General features: G+C 38.4%; 2 long non-coding RNA genes across 3 annotated transcripts in view; one reads left to right on the top strand and one right to left on the bottom strand.

The window, feature by feature from the left end:
* Positions 1-337: 337 nt before the first annotated feature.
* Positions 338-4,331, bottom strand: LOC132013053 (uncharacterized). Its single transcript, XR_009402863.1, has 3 exons — positions 4,195-4,331; positions 1,522-1,716; positions 338-674 (listed from the first exon to the last, which is right to left on the bottom strand). It is a non-coding gene; the product is annotated as an uncharacterized LOC132013053 (long non-coding RNA).
* A 191-nt stretch (positions 4,332-4,522) lies between these two features.
* LOC132013052 (uncharacterized) overlaps positions 4,523-23,947 on the top strand; it is a 70,605-nt gene continuing 51,180 nt past the window's right edge. The window contains exon 1 of one of the 2 annotated variants that reach the window (XR_009402861.1): positions 4,523-4,607. This is a non-coding gene — a long non-coding RNA (uncharacterized LOC132013052). The remainder of the gene's footprint in view (positions 4,608-23,947) is intronic. The other variant, XR_009402862.1, reaches the window with a different exon arrangement.

The raw sequence follows: 23,947 nt of genomic DNA, 5'->3' as shown, positions 1-23,947 counted from the left end.
TAAGTTCAATGCAATATGATGGCTATTTATGTGAGGTTCCCTAATTAACTTCATGATATCTCTTTGGTATTTAGAATTACTATAAAACACTCTTTCTGACATGGGGCATTGGTTTGCCATCAACTCTGAAAGGAAGTTTTTTTTTTTTTAATTTTTAATTTTTAATTTTTTATAAACATATATTTTTATCCCCAGGGGTACAGGTCTGTGAATCACCAGGTTTACACACTTCACAGCACTCACCAAAGCACATACCCTCCCCAATGTCCATAATCCCACCCCCTTCTCCCAAACCCCCTTCCCCCAGCAACCCTCAGTTTGTTTTGTGAGATTAAGAGTCACTTATGGTTTGTCTCCCTCCCAATTCCATCTTGTTTCATTGATTCTTCTCCTACCCACTTAAGCCCCCATGTTGCATCACCACTTCGTCATATCAGGGAGATCATATGATAGTTGTCTTTCTCTGCTTGACTTATTTCACTAAGCATGATACGCTCTAGTTCCATCCATGTTGTCGCAAATGGCAAGATTTCATTTCTTTTGATGGCTGCATAGTATTCCATATATTCCATAGTATTCCATATACCACATCTTCTTGATCCATTCATCTGTTGATGGACATCTAGGTTCTTTCCATAGTTTGGCTATTGTGGACATTGCTGGGGCACGTGCACCTGAAAGGAAGTTTTTAAAGAATAAAACTTTATGCAGTGCATTTATAGTTAATATGCAAGAGATTTTAGATGCATCCACGCCAATTAAGTGCTATTTTTCCTAATATGTACTTTTTTTGCATGACTGAATTTTTTCAAACACTAACGATGGAAAGAGAATATGGAACTCTATAGAAATATATTTGAAAATCTAGAGTAAATGAAAGAATTGCTAACAATGTTCTCATTGTCAAATTAAATAGCAGGAAACTTGGATGGACCAAACCCAATAGAAGAGATTACAAAGGTGAATAAAGATATATTAATTGGAAGAGGCTCCAAGAAAGCTATAAAATACTAAATAAATTTAATATGAATGACCTAGGATCTATATTTATGATTTTCAACCTTGGATAGGACAAATAGGTCAGCGGTACAGAACAGAGAATTCAGAAATGGTATCCAGAATGTATGAGAAGCTACATATAATCAGTTCAGTTGCATGGAAAAATGATGGATTATTTAATAAGTAGTACTAATACCACTGTATGTACACTTGGAAGAAAGTAAAAGTGGACCTTCATCTTTTGATGTTTACTAGCAAACTCACAATTGTTTATCATTTTAAATGTAAGGTAAACTAATTAATAAATTTATATACAATACATATATATGTAAACTCTTAAGGAGACATCATGTTAAAAATAGGGGTGGGGGGGACCCTCCGACCCAGGATGGCTGTGTAGCTTCCCTTCTGTATTTTCCCTTGGCAGTCATTTCAGTCCTTCCCCTTCTCCTTTATTCTTCTCAGGCCCACAAAACTACCTCCAACAGCATCTGTTCCATTCAGTTGCTTAGAAATTCTTACCGTTCCCACTTGCTCTTCTACTGGAGGCTTTGGGAAGACAGAGGAAGGGAAGCGGAGCCCAGAATGATCACTCGTGTGCAGCACCTTTCATGGAACATCATCGTTCAGGACACCCTCACCACAAGCTGAAGCCTCCGCTGGAGACCACTGCGAGTCCAGAATCTATCATATCACAAAATTCTAGCTTCATGATGACTAGAAGAAAAATGTGGTCATTTTGCCTTTCATTTTTCTTATTTATAGAAACAGATATTCTCTTGGACTTTTCTTTTAAAAAAAATATATTTATGGGGGGAGCATCCATGTCAGGAGGGGAAAGGAGAGAGGGGGTAAGAGAATCCTCACACAGACTCTGCACTGAGGGTAAAGCCCGAAGCAGGACTCCATTCCACAACCGCGAGATCATGACCTGAGCCCAAATAATGAATCTGATGCTTAACTGACGGAGCCACCAGGTGCCCCACTCTCTATGACTTTTCAGTTTAAAGTATTTAATCGGTCTAAAAGTTAATTCTGCTAAATTAGAACATTTCTATGGTAAACTGGCTTAAAGTGTATTGGCCAGCCGAGCAGAATAGCCTGTGGGAAATTATGCTGACCTCAATCACCCCAGGCATTCATATTGACTACCCACGAAGGTTTTGAGTAGGATTTCTTCTCATACCTAGACACTTATAAACATTTTACAATGGTAACTGAGAAGCTCAGAATTATTGTATTAGGGTTGTTTTTAATTTATTAAACATACCAGAATTTATACAGTCAAATAAGTGCTACCTCTCCCCAGTGTCCCGTGACCTTGCCCTTGCCCTTGCTGTTATTACTAGGTGTGTTGCTCTTTTCTCAGAATTTTCGTTAGAGTCAAAGATTCTATGAATCTCTTCAATGAGTTTTTGAAACTAGATGCGCAACTGAAAATAGCCAAAATCATACAGAGTAAAAGCTGGATAGTCATATAGAATAAAGTTGGAAAGAATATATGTAGTTATACAGAATATAGATGGGGAAACTCCCAGAATAATACTGTGTGTAAAGTTCCATATACATATGTAAGTGTCTCAAATTTGTTTGAACACAATTCTAAATATTTACTGTTTCTGGGTAACTACGTTAAATGCCAGCACTCACTAGGGATCCAGCTGTCACTTTGGGAGATTATAATTGCTATCACACGGTCACACCTTTTAAATACTGCACAGATGCATAAATATATTTCCTCTTTTAGACCCATATGGTCCTTCCACTGAAGCCAAGCCAATCTGCCCAGTAGTGGTCCAAGGTCTTGCTATCTCCAACTTCAGGATATTGTTTATGTCACAAATACCCCTGGCCTAAGGACCCTCCTCAAACCTTTGTCAACCCTGTTCAGCAATGCTTTTGAGACCTGACTCTGGACGCCTTGAGTATTCTTTTCTATTAAAAAAAAAAAAGATAATTTTTCACTTGAAGTAGCACTTGCCTAAGAGATGGCAAAATTAAATGTGTTTCATTACACTGGGTCTTAATCAGCTGAAGCTGATTAACCACGAGGGACTAGGAATGACCTTTCCCTGCCCCCCAACAAAAGGGACCCTTTCTGGATCTAAGTGAACTTGCTCGTGACCTACTAAACAAGGAGAGGATGCTTTTCCAGAGCTCATGCACCCATCCTCAGTCCTAGGAGAAATGTGAGTTTTCAGTGCTTCATTAGCATAAGCACCATGGCCCTCCACTCTCTAGCATTTAAGACCCTGAGCTTTGCCTTTTGGGCCCAAATATTCAGGGGATTTCCTCACCAGTGTGTGTTTCCTAATAAAGTCAGAACCGCAGGCCACCCTCACCTCTGTAGGCCTTGGTCTTGTATTCTTCTTTGTCATCTCTGACCTCTTCCGCCTCACTGCTGTTTAGTTATTGTTTCGGAACTTCTGTAGTGTCGGCACTGTATTTTACGTTAAAAATACGTGACCTGGGGCGCCTGGGTGGCTCAGTGGGTTAAGCCACTGCCTTCGGCTCAGGTCATGATCTCAGGGTCCTGGGATCAAGTCCCACATCGGGCTCTCTGCTCGGCAGGGAGCCTGCTTCTCTCTCTCTCTCTCTGCCTGCCTTTCCATCTACTTGTGATCTCTCTGTCAAATAATTAAATAAAATCTTAAAAAAAAAATACGTGACCTGCCCGTATTCTTATTTTGTCAAACATGTGACAAAAGACGCCCCTATTACCTCTCCTTACGAATCTTGAATCAGGGATAGATTGCTGATAAACTATTTCTTTTTTCATCCCTAGAGACACCGTTCCTTATGGTCTCCAGATAGCATTAGAAGCATCACCTGGGAATTTCATGAAAATAGACATTCTGGAGCCACAGTTCAGATCTGTTGAATCAGAAACTGTAGGGGTGGGGGCCAGAAGCTTCCCGCATCAGGCCCTCCAGGTGTTTCTGATCACAAACTCAAATCTGACAACCATTTAGCAGGCAGACTGCCCCAGAGCAGTGTCTCAATAAATCCTTGTTAGTTTGCCTTGGCTAGTCCTTCCTTTCAAGCCATATTTATGATTAAGGGAACCCAGCCATTTTAGGCAGAAAATAGGAAAAATATACAAAGGATGCTGTAGGAATTTTAGGTCCATAGAGGGAGCAGATTCTTTAAAAAGAAATGCATCATACCTGTTTATACTCATGTTTCTTTTCTTACCTTGTCTCATCCCGGCGGTGTGATACCCGCATACGTTTCTGACTCTCCTGGTTGTCTTCTGCATGGTTTCACACAGGCCCTGAGAAAAACCTTCTTTAACTTTCTGTCCTTTATTCATATTTCAGAGTTGATGTCTTCCCAGAAAGCCAACCCTGAAAAACTGCATGATATCTAGGGTATCTGGAGTCCCTCCAAGTTCTCTAGCAAAACTTGTTTCTCTTTGCATGCCTTCACTAAATATGGGGCTTTCTGGTATCTCACATTTTCTAGAAGCTCCATAGTTTTTAGATGTCCCGTGAAACAGTCCCTTAATGATAGCCCTGCAGCAGCCAGAGGCACCCGCTGCTTGTAAACAAGATAGCAGTTGGAAGTAAGGACAAGGATGGACATGGAATTGGATGCTGATTGACAAAGTAAGAGAGCACTGAACTTTCTATTTTTTTCTTTTTTCTCTTTGTACTAGGTCTTCCTAAATCATAAGTACTTAGAGCACATGGTAAATCTTTACTTGATTAGCTCTTTGGACCAGTGACTCTCCACTTTCTCGAGGCTGTTCAGATCATCTGGGGCAATTTATTTATTTATTTAAAGATTTTATTTATTTATTTGACAGAGATCACAAGCAGGCAGAAAGGCAGGCAGAGCGGGGTGGGGGGAAGCAGGCTCCCTGCTGAGCAGAGAGCCTGATGCGGGGCTCCATCCCAGGACCCTGGGATCATGACCGGAGTTGCAGGCAGAGGCTTTAACTCACTGAGCCACCCAGGAGCCCCTGGGGCAATTTATTTTTAAATCTCTGGGCATGGGACCCATGTATCAGTAATTCTTAAATTTCCCAGGTGATTCCGATGAGTAGGTAAAGCTGAAAAACACTGTTTCAGATTTCCTAATTGAACATTGTTAACAACAAGCTTTCTGCCTATTTCTCAATGTTTCTTTTCCTTCAGTCAGCTCCCAGAGGTCTGTCCACAAGTAGATCAAAGAACTGCCCAAAGAGGGAAACTGAGTCATCCCCCAATAGCTCTAGGATCAAAATAAGACACAATTACATGATCAATAAGCTCTGTTACCGTCTCTCTCTTTTTTGCATCTGTTTTTCCCCCCTATCTACCCAAGACCCCTATTCTAACTTTATGACAAAGTACCCACCATATCAGAGAAAACTATCTGACAAACTTGCTAATAATAAAGCTTCAGTGACCTAAAAGGTAACTACTATTCTTTTTTATGGATTTTTGCATCTTCAAAAGTTACCTGAAGAGGAAAATATCACACTCATGGGGCTTGAGAGTGTACTAACCCAAGATAATGACTGCATTTCAGGTTAGGGCTGTATCTTTGATCTAAGAGACCTTCCCATCATGCTCTGGGGAAAAGTGTGCTGCCTTGGAAAAAGCAATTTACAGATTTCCAGACACAGCATCCCAGGAAATGATATGGAAGTATGGGCTGAAAGATGGTAAAAATTACTTGATTGATATATACATAGATAGATATAACACAAAAGAATTTCTGGAAATGCAAATTGTTTTTAGTATGTGATGGGAATCTCAATTTTTAGAGCAACATTGATACATACCAGTCACAAACCTTGCTAAATCACCCCTTCCACTCCTATGGTAATAAAATTAATTGTCTTGGTTAGTTTGAAGACATTCCTAACCCATAATCACCAACAGCAAAGTATAGATTTCAGACATTTACATCTAAAAAGTTAAAGATAACTTAAAATATAATGCTGAATGGGGGCACTTGGGTGGCTCAGTGAGTTGAGCATCTGACTCTTGGTTTTGGCTCAAGTCATGATCTCAGGGTCCTGGGATCTAGCCCGGCATTGGGGCTCTGTGCTCAGTGGGGAGTCTCCCAATTCTGTTCCCATGAGTGCTCACAATCTTTCTGTATCTCAAATAAATAAATCTTTTAAAAAAAGCAATACTTAATGATTTCTGAATTATTCAAAGCTTAGTGCTTTTTTTTACATGTTTAAAATTTTAACAATCAACTTTCTTTTAGAGAATGAATAGGAAAGAATTACTAAATATAAAGAGATAAAAGAGGCCTTTTGCAGTTTGCCATGCTTCACTTTACTTATCTAAAATCGGGGCTCCAAGGTGGCTCAGTCGTTAAGAGCCTACCTTCGGCTCAGGTCATGGTCCAGGGTCCTGGGATGGAGCCCTACATCAGGCTCCCTGCTCAACAGGAAGCCTGCTTCTCTCTCTCCCACTTACCCTGCCTGTGTTCCCTTTCTCGCTGTGTTTCTCTCTGTCAAATTAAAAGGAAAAAAAAAATCTTTAAAATCAAATCAAACCAAATTCTGGTTGAAAAGTAAGGAGGAAGGCAAGAAGGAGCCTCTGACTACTATCCAAAGAAGACCCTATCAGATGATGATTGAATCACTGCAAAAACACTATTCCACTGAAGTCACTTCCTCCAGTGGTAAGGTCTAGACTTGTGGTCACTTGTGGAGGGTCAATAGCTCAAGACAGGAGTGTGGTTGGCAATTTAAGTGTGAAATTAGATTTCCAGTGTAACTAATCATCTAATTGCCTGGCAAAATATATTCTATATTTGCACATTTAATTATGTTTTAATTGAAATCTTTCTGCTCATAATGATTTGTTCTAATTTCCTCTCAAAATTATCAAAGGAATAATTCAGTTTGAATTCATTTATAGGGGAGGTACATATATTTAAAAAAGAGTAAAAATGATGGATTTTCAAACTGTTTCTTGAAAAAAATTTTTTAGTTCCCATAGAGGTGCAAAGGAAAACATTAAAGACAATCCAGATACATTGGATTGCATTTGAACACTCATCTAACTTTGAAGATGGAGAGAATATTCTTTTGTTGTGGATGTGCCCATTATAATATTGGTATAATTAGTCTTTTAGCTGTAACTCAGATTCTTGGGTCAGGGCAAAAGCCTTGTTTGTTTAGAAGAGGCAATTCTCTAAGAAAGTGGCTCATTAGTCTTAGATTCCAGGCATACATGGTCTGGTCTACAAATTTAAAACAGCTATTTAAATTCCCTTTATGAAAATTGTGCCTGGTAGGGCACTTCCACATGCAACAAGGTCTTTATTTCTAAATCTAGACATTCCAGGAAACTAGAAAAGGTGCGGTTTGTATCTCTAGATATGCCACAGTTGATAAATCCTAAGATTCGGATATTAACAATTAGGCAAACTCTTGCATTTCCCATGATTTTAGATTTGAAGCCATCTACTAACTTAGTACTGGGGAAATAATGTCAGGAATGCAGAGAGAGAAAAAATTCCCAGTTATGTTATTTTGGGTGTCTATAATTGGAAGTCAGATTAGGCCTTTAAAATTAATGACATATAATGTCACACAAAGGTCAATTTGTTATTCACTTGGGAGTCACAGTTCTGAAATTAGTGACTCGAGCATCTAACAGTTTAGATTTAAGTTAGGCAATTAATTTATCATCTGTTATAGTTTCTCTTCCATCCTGATCCTTGCCCTGAACAAGATGTCATTTCATAAACCCAATTAAACATGGTACTTACTGTGGCTTAAATACCAAAACAGATTTAATGTATTGTCCAATTTCACAGATCAGCAATGTTTCTCTTCCTGCATCACTTACCATGACAGTAACAGAAGTGAACAATCTGTGCCAGTGGATGAGCCAGAATGAAAAGAGCATTAAGACTGTGTGGTCCTGCACGTAAGACAGTTGGGAGTTCTTCACCAAAGGTGTCAGAGAGTTCTTGGAGATACTGTGAAATTGATATTCTATATACATGAATTTCAGCCTTTTTCAAAATAGGTAGAATGGCTTCTGGAAGTCTTTCCAAATTTTTTTTAAGATTTTATTTATTTATTTGACAGAGATCACAAGTACGCAGAGAGGTGGGCAGAGAGATTAGGGGGAGCAGGCTCCCTGCTGAGCAGAGAGCCCGATGTGGGGCTCGCTTCTAGGATCCTGAGATCATGACCTGAGCCGAAGGCAGAGGCTTAACCCACTGAGCTGCCCAGGTGCCCCTTTTTTCCAAATCATTGAATTAAAATGTTTAGTCAATGAATAGACAAGCCAGTGCTATTCTCATCAATATTTGAATTGCTTTTCCAGGGTGGTTTTTTTTTTTTTTTTTCTTAATTAGAAGAGGGCTCTAGTTAATTTGTTTAAATAGTGAGAAATCAACATGGAACTGTTTTGTTCTGGCCTCACAGTGAGCTCGGCCTATCCCACTCCCTCTTCTCCTGTCCAGGCATACTCATAGTGAGGCTGGTGTGAACTAAGTCAGATAATGTTACTGGTTTCTTACTAGAATAATTACTTAATTTATAATAATCATATTCTATACATGTTGCAACAAGTTCACAGAATGTGGTTCCTTTCCAGTCTGAAGGGATGGGCCATGATTGGTCTAAGCCATGAACGTTGTGGTAGACTCTTTAATTTGTTCATAATTCTTTGTTCCCTTGCCACCCTTACCATGCTTCAGTGAGGGAAAAGAGGACTTCCATGCTGCATTAACTTTGGCTTGGCTGTATGATGGCCTTACCTGTGGAACATGGGTAGAAGTGAGAGAGTGAGTACCTATTTTAAGAAAGACTAGGAAACATCATGTGTTTCTGCTTCTCCTCTTGCATTACTGCTCTGAATTGTGAAATTCATATGTCCCAGCTAAGTCACAGCCCTTCAGCTTTCCAGGAATGAGGGACTCATGAAACACACCTGAACCTCCCTCATGGTCTGATGGAGAAATGCTGCAACTGATCCACAAACTCATAAGTCACAGATGATGAACATATGTTTGTTGACATGTTAGTGTGTTTCTTCAGCTGCACTATTATAGCAAAAGCTAATTAATACAAGTGTTGACTTAATTCTTCTTTTCTTGTAATCTTGTGGCTAATCTGATGTTTTAGAAAAATATATTATGGGAGGGAACTTAAAAGTAGATTTTGACCTCTGATGAAAAAGTGAGAGGGCGGAAAGTATATGCATTTTTAAAATTTCATTGGCTTTATTGTTTAAAGACATAATTATTGGAGTTGTGGTAGTGACCTTTTAACCGTGAAGAATTACAAAGGATGAAAATGAAACGTGCTAAGAGTAGCAAAGCAGAAAGCTAGAGAAAAGCTGTATGCTTATGACATACAGAACTGCCACAGAAAAATCTCATAGCTCTTATTTCCAGATAAAGAGAAACTGAGATACTATATTACTTAAACCACTATTAGTGACTCTTCTGTTACTTGCACCGTATGCACTTAATTAGTACAGCATGTTTCTAGCAATTTACCGAGAAATGACTGTATACACACAGACATCTTTTTAAATTAAAGCACCATATTATATAAATTGTACTATTTTCATCTAAAAAGAAAAAGATGACATTCCTATATACCATAGTATCTCTGTACCATAGGATCAATATCTGTCATTTAGAAAAAATACCTGCCTAGTGTTCTATGTATGATTATAACAATGCCTTTGTGCTGAATTAGGAATCTTAAAGATCAATCAATTTCAGTGAGTTATTACTACAAAATAAATTTTAAAATATATAGAAAGATAAAAAATGTGAAAGAAAAGCTAAAGGAAATGGAAATTAAATCCACAAAACATAATATCCACCTGAAGGATTCATGAAGGAATAGAACAAAGGAAACAAATATTAAGAAACAAAAAAGTAGGGTGCCTGGGTGGCTCAGTGGGTTAAAGCCTCTGCCTTCAGCTCAGGTCATGATCTCAGGGTCCTGGGATCGAGCTCCAAATCGGGCTCTCTGCTCAGCGGGGAGCCTGTTTCCTCCGCTCTTTCTGCTTGCTTCTCTGCCTACTTGTGATCTCTGTCTGTCAAATGAATAAATAAAATCTTAAAAAAAAAAAGGACTAATAGAAGAAAACTTTAAAAAAGTGGACTCATCAATTACATCCTCTGAACTCATTACTCACAAGGCAGTAAGTTAAATGAATTTTTTTGTAAAACTCTAAAAGCAGGTACAGCTTTTGAGTATGTGTGTGTGTGCACATGTATGTGAAACATTTATTTTACTTACTTTTTAAAAAGGATTTATTGGGACGCCTGGGTGGCTCAGTTGGTTAAGCAGCTGCCTTAGGCTCAGGTCATGATCCCAGCGTCCTGGGATCGAGTCCCATATCGGGCTCCTTGCTCCGCAGGGAGCCTGCTTCTCCGTCTGACTCTGCCTTCCACTCTGTCTGCCTGTGCTCGCTCTCGCTCACTCTCTCTGACAAATAAATAAAATCTTAAAAAAAAATAAAAATAAAAAGGATTTATTTATTTGAGAGAGAGAAAGGGGAAGGACACAGGGAAAGAGACAGGGAGAATCCTAAGCAGACTTCCTGCTGAGTGTGGAACCTGACGTGGGGCCACACTGAAATTACAAGTCAGATGCTCAACCAACAGAGCCACCTAGGTACCCCTTAAATTACTTTTGTTGAAATATCACATATGTACATATAAGGACAAATTTTGAGTGTGATGAATTTTTACAAAGTGAATATAGCCATTTAACTATCCACCAAGTTAATAAACAACACATACCCAGGAACTCTGTCAGATATATCTTCACTTAGGACATTATTTGTGATACTCATCTATGCTGTTCCACATGGAAGTAATGCATATTCATTATTTATAGTACTCTATATGCAAATAGATGACAGTTTATCTTTTCTCCTCCTGATGGACATGCGGGCTGGTTTCAGGGTTTGGTTATTAGGAATATTAATGTTTTATGAATATGATGTTTTAAATATTCTTGTCCCCCTCTTTATGTTTTTTCTAAGTGAAAATGTATGGATTTTCAGATGGACAAGAGACACTCTCTTTGTCTCTGGGGAAACCTTGATAGCTAGATTTTTTTGGCTCTTGGCCAAGATAACAGCAATGAGATTTATAATGTAGAACTTAAAGTCAAGAAAGAACTCCTCATGACCTTCAACATCAAGTTTTTTGTGTTGTTTGGTTTTGGTTTTGGTTTTACTGAGGGTTTGAAACTAGTCCAACTCGCTTGACAACATAGCTTAATTACATGGACTAGGGGGTATAAAAGACTAAGGGTTTCTCTTTGGAGCTCTCCTGAAAGCAAGGTTCCTGTCATAAATCTTGGTAGTTCAACCTGAGGACAGAATACAGTCTGTGTGTATGTAAATAAGAAGAGACCTGGGGGGCTTGCATATGGGATGTCTTTCAGAGCCTCAGTGCTTGCCTGCACAATCTCTGATTTGCTGCACCATATTCTTTGCATTTAAGTGAACACCTTAAGAGGGTATGCTTTATAGAATAATGTTCCTTTCAAATATCCAAACTTTGGGAAATTTGCAATATAGATCTAGCTCTAGGTATATACTAGGACTGAATTTGCTAGTTCATAAGATACACACATGTTGAGTTTTGGAAGATACAGAAAAGGTTTCCAAATGATTGTACTAATTCACACTCCAACCAGCAGTGTGTTAATGATCTGACTCTTTTACATTTTTTCATTACTGGTATAGTCATTTTATTTTCATTATTCAGTTGTAGTTTTTCTAAAAAAATTTTTTTTTCAAAATTTGACATAACTTCAGACTTAGACACAAGTTGAAAATATAGGACAAAATAATTTCTTTTTGAATCATTTAAGAGTAAGTTACTGGGCAGCAGGCCAATAGCTCTAATACTTTGGGATATATATCTTACAAAACAAGATTTCTCCAACACATCCACAACAAACCAATAGCATTGCTCATACTGTCTTATATACGTTGCTAGGATCTAATCCTCAGACCCCATCCAAGTCCCTCGCATCCACACTTAGTTATCCCTGTGTGTATTCACCCTCTTGCTGGGGCTCCGATCCCCTCCCTACATCTGTATACCCCAGAGAACTTCTGTATACAACAGAGAGAACTTCCCTGAATGTTTTATCTTGTATAACCATAACATAATCCTCAAAGCTAGAACACTAGCATTGGCATTAGTACAATAATATTAACCAAGCTACAGGCCTCGATCGAATACCAGCTGTGTTTTCCTCTAATGTCCGTTTTTTTTTTTTTTTTTTTGGTTTCAGGATTCTGTATAGGATCCCACCCAACATTTAGTTGTCATGACTCCTCGGTCTCCTCCAAACCATGACAGTTCCTTAGTCTTTTTGTTTTTTAGAACCTTGCCATCTTTGAAAAATACTGGTTGTTTTTTTTGTTGAATGTCCCTCACTCGGGTTCTTGTGATGTTTTCTCTTGATTGGATTGAAGATATGCATTTGGGGCGGGAAAAACCAGGAGTGATGCTCCTTTTCAGTACAACATAGCAGGGATTATATGATAGTGACAGTATGTTTTATTACTGATGGTGTTTACCTTGATCACTTGGCTAAGGTTGTGTCTGCTAGATTTCTTTACTATAAAGACACTATCTTTACCATTGTAGCTAATAAATATCTCAGGAGAGATAATCTGAAGCAATGCAAACATCTTTTACCCCAAACTTTTGCCACTAACTTGGGCATGCATTCATGGATCTGATCACTAACGATTATTAATGTGGTGATTGCCCAATGGTGATTATCCATCTCCTTCTTTCTGTCTATATTCACTTAGAGTTTTTCTTAAGTGCTATCTTTTCCTCCCCATTTATTTATTTATTCAATTATTTATATGGATATAGACTTACATATATTTAGTCTATTCTATAGAACAAAATCCAATAATATATATTATTTATTTTATCACTCAAAATGTTTGAATTTTGGCCACTAGGATCTCCTTCAGGATGACTGCTATGTTCTTTCAACAAGTTCTTTCTTTCATCGCTTACTTTATTTTCTATTTTTTAACCATTTCCTTATTTTCAAGGACTATAAGATGTTCTAAGCTTATCTTGTGTTTTCCCTACCCTAGATGAGCAATTAACCATTTTTTTTCCCATGAGTATTGGCTCTTTTTGTTGAAAAAAATCTCAAACTTAAAATATTCAATATGTTTTATAATATTACCAGGAATATTCTCCAATAATTTATAGTGAAAATTATTTTTTTAAATATGCTCACAAAAATTATTATAAGTATCTAAAAATGTTTTCATTCTATGCATTTAAATTATGTCATGGAATAAATAGTAATTTACTAAAAAAAATGGTGTTTGCCAAGATCTAGGTGCTAGGTGTTCTAATAGAGTATCATTGTTTTTATATGCTCTTACTGAACAAAGTTAAGGAATATATATCTATACATTAACCAACACATACTATAAGGATAAAATGATGAAACTTTCTTTGAGGAGGAAGTTTGCAATCTCCCCACACTCCCATCCTTCAAATGTCTCCTTGAAATCTTAATAGGCCCCAAAAGAGATCTGACCTTTTGATTGTGCAGTGCAAATTTGGGGACCTTCTGATATTTGGAACTGTAAACACATATCTCTAAAATTAACTTAGAAGACTTGTATAGGAAACTATCAATAGGTATGACTCTTTGTCTATTGAGGAGATGAGAGAAGTTATTCTTATGTCTGCCTTGCTAAAGAAATTATGTGAAAATATGTCCAGGTGTTTTGTCACATTCTTTAATACCTTACATACATGTAAATCTATTAATTCTTACTTAGAAATAAACTGTGTTCTCTTATCTATATTAGTTCTGAGGGGTCTTTTGTTGGCAAGGTTGTTTTATTTCTCCCAAACACACGTACCCACATCTGCATTTCTGAATTTTGGTTTAAAAAGAGGGGATGCCCTTGGATGCTTAAATATTGGTGAACAGACACCAGTAAAAAAAGAGCAGAAGAAAATATATTTGTAGATTTGGTGGCAGAACATTAAAGAATTTTTCCCTTTGGGCACCAATTATCTCTGAAAAGTAGAAAGTACCTTTTGGGTGTACCTATAGAATTGGGAGGAAGAAGGTCTGAGGAAAGTAGAGGTTTATAAAATTAAAATAGTTACTGCCAACAATGGGAAATACAGTTGAACAAAAAACAAATCATGCTTGGTTGCCGAGTAGTTTCTTGGATGAGTTCATATTGATGACTGCAACCGTCATCAACTGTGGCTTCACTCACTCCAGAGCTGCCTCTGCTTTTCTGCTCCCCAGCCCTCCACACCCCTCAGCCAGTGGCGCAACCCCAGCTGCACACCAGATTCATACGGACATCTGTTAAGAAACAATGATCCCTGGGCTTCACCTGCGAGATGCTGTTGCAACCCTTCCAGACTATGACGACAGCATCGAGTATTTAAAATCTCCCCAAGTGATTCTTAAGTGCCTGAAGGTGGAGAACCACAGACCCAAATGTACTACTCACTTCTCCTTCGCTTGCCACAAATAAACTACCCATGCACGTCATTTGTGAACACAAGAGTTTACCGAAGACCGTAAATTGGGAGTTGAATAAGCAAGCAAATTTTGTCAAATCAAATTGAATTCCAAGGTTTAAAAATTTCCCATGGCCACCCCAAGAACTGGAGACATTCACTGGGCCTTCACCCAGCATCATCTTCGACTTCAAACCATTTCACCAGCTCCACTTCATCCTTCTACCCCAATCTCTTTTTGCCCACTTCTTCCTAATCTGCCTGACCATGGGGAAGTAAACTTCCCACCCTTATGCCGAGTGATTCAACTCCTACTAACAATCTGACATCCTGCACTTTCTCGCAGCATGGGCTCTAGCTATTCATCTCCTTTGAGACTTTTTATGAGGCAACGTTCTTGTGTATTATCTAGTTTGTAGAATCAGTACAAAAGGATGGTGCTGACTCCAGAGCTTCTAGGGCCCTGGAGCTTCTAAGGAATTCTAAGGAATTCTAAGGAATACATGGCAGATACAGACTTACAGGAGGAGTGTAAATTATTTTTATTTTTGCATTAATTCAGTAGTTACTTACAGCCTGCTACAGGTTAGGCCAGTGAAGGGAAAAGGACAGACAAACAGCCATACAGTGTAATCAGGACAATGGTTTAGTAAACATCAGGGGCACACAGTAGAAACACCTACACAAACTAGGGGGGTGGGAGGAGAGAGGAGGTGAAGGAGCCCTAGGTAGTCAGAGCCCTGGGTTGCAAGCTGGCTCCCTGAGTCCAGACTGGCAGCATTGGAGAATTAGAGCATCACGAGGGATGTTAGCGATCATCTCGTCTAATTACCGCCTTTTGTGGATTAGGTTATAGAAGCCTGCTGTCTAGGAATTGAACTGACTTGCAGAAGATTCCATAGCAAGTCAGTGGCAGGATCAGGATGAAATTGGAACCTGGGTACATTGGTTATGGGGCTAGTGATTCTTTTCCCAATAGGTGAGTTTCTAAGATTCTACTTAGATTCTAAGATTCTACTGCAGAGAGTGGGGCAGCCAGAGTTGGTGAATCTGCTCTGCTGACCCCTCTATCTGCAGTGACTGCCTCAGCCTGCAGCCCTTGGCTGTGCACTCCCTAGGGGCTCCACCCAAAGGGGACCTTGGAGGGAGAGGTAGACAGAGAATTTGGGTCCAGCATGGAGTGAGAAGGGCACATACTGAAAACAGAAGAGAACGGGGCAACTATCTGAAAGGAGAACCACTCTAACAAATGTTAGATTTTTCAGTTACAAAGCAAATATAGCCCAGGCACATGGCACAGCTTTGGAAAATTCTAGGAGAATGAACAAAAGTAAACAGGAATAGAAAAAGATGACTTTGGGACCCGTGTCTGAAGTGAGTGAAGAGGCATTCGGAGACATAACAGCCAAGGAACACACATACCCATCTAAGGAGAAAACCCAGACAAATCTACAATAAGCCTTTAAAAAAAAATCCAGTTTGTACGGCATCCAGTGAGGGAGTGCAGATCATTTCTCCATTACTATGGTTAGACTTGCTTAAACGCAGCCCTAATAGGGTAAAAACACGATACAATGGGACCGTTCCTCACAGCAGTTCTCTTTTCCTTTTCACTTCCTACCGCAAGGGACTAACGTAGAGAAATTCTCTCCTTTCAGTTAGTTTGGCATTTCCCAATTTCCACATTTGTCATTATGGCTCAGGAAACTTCTTTGCTTGGATAAAGATGTTATTACATTAAACATAAAACTTTTCCCCAGCGTCCACTAGTTCACCCGCTAAGCAATTTCTTCCTTACACACCAGAGGTCAGTGTTGGCCTGTTAATTTACATGAGCTATTAATTTTTATTTTCCCAGGTAATAAAAATGAGGAACAAAATGCCGGGGATCATTGTTATACTGGAATTTGGTATTAATCTCCTATGAAAGTTTCTTCTGGGTGGATATGTATATATGACAAATGACTTAAGGAAAAGAAGGAAAATTTAAAAAGGGGAAAAAAGCCATGCAATGGAAGTGGCCCTTGTTCTTCAGGAAAGCATTCCTAACTCATCCCCGGCATTTCAATTAAGCCACTTTTACATGACACTTATTATTACATGTGAGAAATCGTCCTAACTAGCAGTATTGATTTACATGCTGAAAGTCCACTGAAAGCATAACTAGTGTTTTCACAGTGTTGGGAGCCGAGGAAGTGAGAATCCCATGACTGCATGGGACTTCAGTAATGTATCAGTTGTGGATGGCAAAGTTGCAGATAATTTGGACAAATAAGATGGGGGTCCAGCCGTATAATACTGACTGTAGGTACCTAGAGAAGTTCAAAGATCTAATGGAAAGAAGAAAAAACCTAAAGGCAGATAGTAAAACTGTCTACAGATGTATTAAAGGCTTTCCACAGAAAGGAAAACTAGACCGGCAAGGTTGCTTTAGTCGGCAAGGCACAGAATTGTAGACAGGGACACGGCGACTTCATACGAGGTAGAATTTTCTAAAACTACAGCTGCTACAACATTTTTTGTCCGGGATACCATAGAAACAATTCCGGCATTGGTTATCAGGATAAACTACGGGAATGCCAAAATCTTCTGTGTTCTAAGGTTATAGGAGTATGTGGTTGTGATGCCAAACAGCAGACATTCTCATGGATTCCCCAAATTTCAAGCCTCTCTCCAAGCATATCTCTTCCAGGTGGCACCTGATTTAAAAAGCCTCAGGAATCCTCCAGAACATTTTGCTCATCATGGATGCCTCTAATATTTTAACCACATACATTTCATCTTTTGAAATATATTGTACATTTTTGCATTATTTAGCTTTGTGTTGTTACGTCTTATCTGTAAAATAGATGACTCTTTCAGGAATACGTGTTATTTTATCCTCCGGAATACAGAGTATAATATGATGAACTTAGTAAATACTCAGATAATATTTGCAAAGGGAACTGATTTCTTTATCTATAAGCCAGTGAATAAAAACACCCACTTTCCCTGCCTCCCTGAGTTTTGAGGCTCAAATGAGATAATGTGTCTGGAAAGCCCTTTGAAGAGTATAAAGTGCTGTACAAATGTAAGGCATTATTATTTCAGAGGGTGTTCTCTCAGTTATAATCTTCCGTGTCAGCCTGAACGTAATGGCAACAGAAGAACATTTTTAAAAACTTAATCTGAAAAGAGACTTGTCCCTTTTGGGCACAAATTATAAGACTCCTGGAAAAAAATGTTTGTGCATATTTTTGTGTTTGTTTTTAAATAGCATAATGAACTATGGTCTTTCAGGGAAAATGTTGGCCTGATAGAAGTAATTCACAATGTAGAAAATTGCCCTTGTGTACTTCCAGGAAGGAATTGCAAACAAATGAGCTATTTTGTCTTCTCAAGCAAAGGGGCTTACTGGGCATGGGTGGCAGCTGTTCAAGTCCATCTGGTCAAGAATTCACTAAGATCATAATGTGAAAGTAGCTCAAATGCAGATTTGCACGACAGCCTGCAAATGTTCCTTTGGAGACAAAATGGTTTCTCAGGCCAATAATCTGCATTTTAAAAAGTCTCCAAATATGGGCTTATGGAATAATTCACAACAGCTTTAAGAAGCTATTATGGCACACTGGGAAAGTCATCCATATAGCAGGGCATACTTGTTCTGTCGATCTGCACACATTTGTTTACAGTTGGCCTTGACCATATCACAATTTCATAAATAGTTTATTCATTTTTTTTAAGAATGACTTTTCCAGACAAAATATTATGAGCAAATAGAGGACACAGCTAGATTTTAGAAACATCTTACTAACTTTGAAATGATATTTTAAAAATGAAATAAGACCATAAGATATGCCTGCTGATAAATGGGAGGGGGGAGAAAAAGAATTAACTGGAAGTTCATAAAAGCTTCATAGCAAATAAACAAATGAGAAAGCAATAAATGATAGAACTATAATCTATAATCTACCATAATGGTACAATTACATAACTTCTTAAAATAGTTTTATCATTTTAACATGCTTTTTCAAATTAGATTATATGAATAATGTTGTGAGATAGAATGTATATGTTTTATAGTGGAATGTGCTGACATTAAAAGAGGGGGAGTTGGGGCGCCTGGGTGGCTCAGTCGGTTAAAACCTCTGCCTTTGGCTCAGGTCATGATCCCAGGGTCCTGGGCTCTCTGCTTGGCGGGGAGCCTGCTTCCCTTCCTCTCTCTCTGCCTGCCTCTCTGCCTACTTGTGATCTCTGTTTGTCAAATTTATAAATAAACAAAATCTTAAAAAAAGAGAGAGAGAGAGAGAGAGAGGGAGGGATTGATTCTGTATCTCTTTCTCAAAAGCATGACTGAAATGAACACTTAGGATCATTACATGGACCTGGTGCTGGTGCCTTAGTCCTATTTGCTCCAGGTCTCCAAGGTATCTACTATGGTGACAACACTGCCCCTGAGCCTTCTTCTCACCTTGTTATCTCTACCTTCTCGAGGCCAAACACCTGCCTCTTCTCTTCATAATCCTCATAGAATTTCAGAAACATTGATAATTAGAGAAGTTATTTCTAGGCTTGTTTATAATTATCCTCCAGTGGGCTAGGCCTGGCTTAGAATTGAAAGAGAGAAGCAAGAGGGCTTGGCAAAATGTCTGTTAGTTCTAGAGTTAAGGCTAGAGGCACCAGGGCAAGCTCACATCTCTCTGGGGTGTCCCAAGGAATCTCTGTTATGTCCATATCAGGTCCAGAGATCATTCCATCAGTCAAAGGCCATGGGCAGCCTTAGCAACTCAGAGTCAAGAAAGTGTTAGCAGTCCCTGGGCAGTCACTAGTCATTCACGGAGTCCCAGGGTCCCACTTGGTTGTCTCTTCAGTGGTTTAGGAGGCAGTAGGGACACCTTGGTGGTCATTTCCACCAGAAGCACAAACTCAAGGCAACTTGGCCACTTAGGTGATAATGCTGGCTTTTGAGATTTATGGTAGGTTTATTGCCAGGGTCTCTTCCTACCTGTTCCCACAAGCACTGCAACTGACTCATAATACTTTCATCCCTTCAGCATATGCAGCTCTAATTAATCCAGGAGGATGAAATGGAACAGGCTGAAACTTGATTCAGAGGTTCTGGAGTTAACAACCCCCATTCTACAGCCATCAGGGTTCAATCATGATAGATCGCCCAGGGTTGAGGGAGCAGGAGCCAAGTTCAGAGGCTATTATAAAGGCTCCTATTGACTTCTTAGGGCCAGAAGACACACGTTATTAGTCTTCAGGAGGTAAATGCTCTAGACACTCCAGGCCAGAGTGAATATCTGGGTCTGACTCACAGTCCTCGTAAGGGACCTCTGGGTGGCACACACGAGGTTTTGAGCAAGCATTAGTAGAATGGATGTTTATGGAAGGACAGTTGTCTGACCTAAGGTAACTATATCCCAGTGAGAAACGTTCTTAGAACTAATTGTTGAAGAATTGTACTTCACTTGTTTGCTTGTCTTCTCTGTCATCCAGAATGAGTTTTTTTCAAGAGAGAAACTGTGCCTTGCTTCTGCTCTTCTCCTCAATGGCCATATAGTTCCAGGCATCCAGTAAGCTTTGTTATGAATGAACAATCCAGGTAAGCCCAGTTACTTATTGCCATATGGCTTAGGTGAGACAGGGCTGGAGTTTAGTAAAGGACTCAGTCACTGAGTAGGACCTGGACAAATGGATCCCATCACAGATGTGGACAATAACCAAAGCAGCATGTCCAATACAACAGAACAATAGCAGGTTATAGTCCAGCTAAGTAGATACCACAAAAATGTTAAAATGAAATGGAGCCATTTCCAAACAGTTGGATGGAATATGACACAATTCATTCTTAGAGAAAGGATAGCAAATTGAAATAAGAGGTACCTATCATTATAGAGGATGGTCCAAACTAATGGGCCAGGATCCAGGACTGGGATATTCCTTTATGAGAATGCAATGGCAGAGAATGAAAGAGAACCTCAGAAACAGGGATCAAACTTGGGTGCCTGGGAGCAGGCAAATAAAACTTCAGAACAGGGAATCAGTCAGTTAAGCCAACTCTTGATTTTGGCTCAGGTCACAATCTCAGGGTTGTGAGACAGAGCCTAGCGTCAGCTCCTGGCTAGGCATGGAGCCTGCTTAAGTTTCTCTCTCCGCCCCACCTCTCATCCTGGCTTGTACAGTCGCTCTCTCTCTCAAAAAACCAACACAAAAACAAAAACTTCAAAACAGAGTCAGATCCATTTACCAGAACTAAGGTATGACATCAGAGCAAAGGCAAAGTAAACAGGATCAACCACAGTTTCTAAACATGTAGCCATGAGAAACTCCCCAGCAACAATTCAGCATAAGGCAGAGAGTCAAGACAGTGGTGAACTGTGGGAGGGCTTGAAGTGACCACAACTCAGGGAAGAGGAGACTTTCAGAGACTGGAAGCTATGCCTGGGCTAACATTTGCAATAGTGGGTTTGACTTGGGATGTTCATTCTAACAAACACCAATTTAATTAAGTGACATATTCCTGGATGTTTAAAAGAGCTAATTTCCTTGGAAATGATTTTTTAAACATTCATTATAGATTTTTTTTTTTTTTTTTGCTCTGTGCACTTTAGAAAAAGGTATATCATTTATAAAAGTTGGGATTGTTGAACTATTAAGACGATGCCAGGAGAAAAAAACCTTCACAAAGTGCCTTCTCCAACTACTCCTTACAGATGTAGTCTTAAAATAATTACTTGACATATTTATACGTGAATCTTTGGTTTAATATCTTACCTAATTGTCCAACAAACTAATTCAATGTTGTTTGCGATGCATTAAATGAACAAAAGAGAAACTGGGTAATAGAGAATGCAAGAGAGCCTAGTGGCCCATGAAATCACTGGATTTGCAAAGTGATTTTCTTTTCAGTGCTGTGCCCTATCTGAGAAAAAAATCTGTTGGCAAAGCACTTTAGTAGCAACCAATGGATTAGAATATAGAGACATTAGGCATGCCACACAGGGTCAAACCAATGGTCCATCCAGGATAACCTATTAGAGAAGCAACATGAGATGTTTTTTGGAGATCAAGACTGTCTGATGTGGTATCAGTTTATAATGACAAAAGCATTTAATATATCTTCCTAAAATCTCTTAGTGAACTGACTTGTAACTATAATCAACCATTTTATACAAATTCTTGGGTTTTTTTTTCAGCAGCTCTCAGTCTTTATGTAACAAGCTCCAGAGTTGTAATGTCTAATATGTGAAAAGTAACACTCTCCTTTTCTTGCTTGTAGATTACCAGATATTTCCAATGTTTCCTAAAACTGGCAGTCTTACTGATATTTCAATCCATTTCCATCTCACTTTGTTGTATAGCAGTTCTCTGTGTGTGGTTCCTAGAGCAGCAGTATGAGCTGGGAAATTGTTAGAAATGCAGAGTCTCAGGCCCCACCCTGGACCTACTGAATCAGAAAATCTCTATTTTCAAAAGCCTTTTCTATGATCACAGGTATACTCATGACTGAGAACTATTGCAATACGTACAGCACGTTTATCTACATATCCTCTGGCAAGAACATACCTTTGTATTTACTTTCTAGTTTGATGGTTGCTTATCTCGGTAACTATGGATTCTAATTCAGTGGGAAACAAAAACAGAATTTTATATACTGAAATACAAAATGGAAATGAAGAAGGAGAAAATATTGGTAGCAAAATCAACAATTATAAATAGCAGTTTGAGGTCATTTATTTCAGGGACAGGCAATATATATACCTCAAAACCCAACAAGCCTTGCATTTTATTTTATTTTTATTTTTATTTTTTTAAGATTTATTGATTTGAGAGAAAGAAAACAGGGGGAGAGGAAGAGAGAGAGAGAGCATGAGAGAGAAAATCTCCATCAGATGCCTTGCTGAGTGCAGAGCCTGATGCTGGGCTCCATGTTGAGATCATGATCTGAGCCAAAATCCGGCGTCAGAGGCATAAACGACTGAGCCACCCAGGTGCCCCAGCATTCCATTTTAAAAACGTAACCCCAGAACCATTCTGTTATATGCCTGAAATTAATATAAATGCTACATATTAATTAGTAATTAATTAATTGCCCCACGTTGGGCTCCACGCTGGGCATGGAGCCTGCTTAAGATTCTCTCTTTTCCTCTCTGCTCCACTTGCCCCCAACTCATGCATGCGGTCTCTTTAAAAAAAAAAAAAAAAAAAAGTATTGAAAGCAGGCATACTTGCCTTGTTCCTGACCTTAGAGAAAGAAAAAGTTTTTAGTCTTTCGTCGTTGAATTTTTGTTCACTGTGCATTTTTCATATATAGCTTTATTATACTGAGGTAATTTCCTCATACTCCTAGTTCTTTTCAGTATTTTTATCATGAAAGGATGTTGAATTTCAACAAAAGCTTTATTCTGCATCAAATGAGATGATCATGTGGTTTTTGTCCCTCATTCTGTTAATGTAATATATTACATTGATGTTTATATGTTGAACCATCCTTGCCTTCAGGAAAAATTCCATTTGTAAAATTATATTGATAAACTGCTGAATTGAGTTTGCTAGTATTTCACTGAGAATTTTTGCATAAATGTTCATGAAAGATACTGGTCTGTAGTTTTCCTTTCTTATAGTGTTTTTGTCTGACTTTGGTATCAGGTCAGTACTGATCTCCTAGAATGAATTAACTTGTGTTTCCTCCTCCCATTTTTTTGGAAAAGTTTGTGAAGGCTTGGTATTAGTTCTTTAATTGTTTGATAGAATTCACCAGCAAAACCAATGGGAGTAGGGCTTTCCTTTATTGGGAGGTTTTTAATTACTGATTCAATCTTAATGCAATCCCCTTAAGTTATAAGTCTTATTAAGATTTTCTACTTACTCATGATTTTGTATTGGTAGGTATAAGGTTTATAGTAATTTGTTTATTTCATCTAGGCTATCCAATTTTTTGGTGCACAATCATTCATAGTACTCTTATAATCCTTTTTTATTACTACACAATCAATAGTAATGTCCCCACTTTCATTTCTGATGTTAGTAATTTCAATATTCTTTTTTTCTTAATTCATCTAGTTATTGTTTGTCAGTTTTGTTGATCTCTTTGAAGAACTAACTTTTGGTTTCATTTTCTCTATTGTTTTTCTTTTCTCTATTTTATTTATCTCTGATCTAATCTTTATTATTTCTTTCTGTTAGTTTTGGGTTTAGTTTTTTTTTTTTTTCTAGTTCATTAAGTTGTAAAGTTAGGTTGTCTTTGTTTCTTAATTTAAGGATTTATAGATGTATATTTTCCCTTTAGCTCCACTTTGGCTACAAAGTTTAAGTTTTGGTATGTGTCATTTTCATTTTGATTTATTTGCAACTATTTTCTGATTTTCTTTGTGATTTCTTCTTTGATTCACTGGTTGTTTAAAGATATATTGTAATTTCTACAACTTTGTGAAAATTCCATTTTTTTAAAGATTAATTTATTTATTTGGCAGACAGA

Source organism: Mustela nigripes, chromosome 3 (assembly GCF_022355385.1).
Source record: "Mustela nigripes isolate SB6536 chromosome 3, MUSNIG.SB6536, whole genome shotgun sequence".
In the NCBI taxonomy this organism is placed as follows: Eukaryota; Metazoa; Chordata; class Mammalia; order Carnivora; family Mustelidae; genus Mustela; species Mustela nigripes.
The sequence above is the reverse complement of the archived record's forward strand: the minus strand, read 5'-3'. Positions and strand labels throughout refer to the sequence as shown.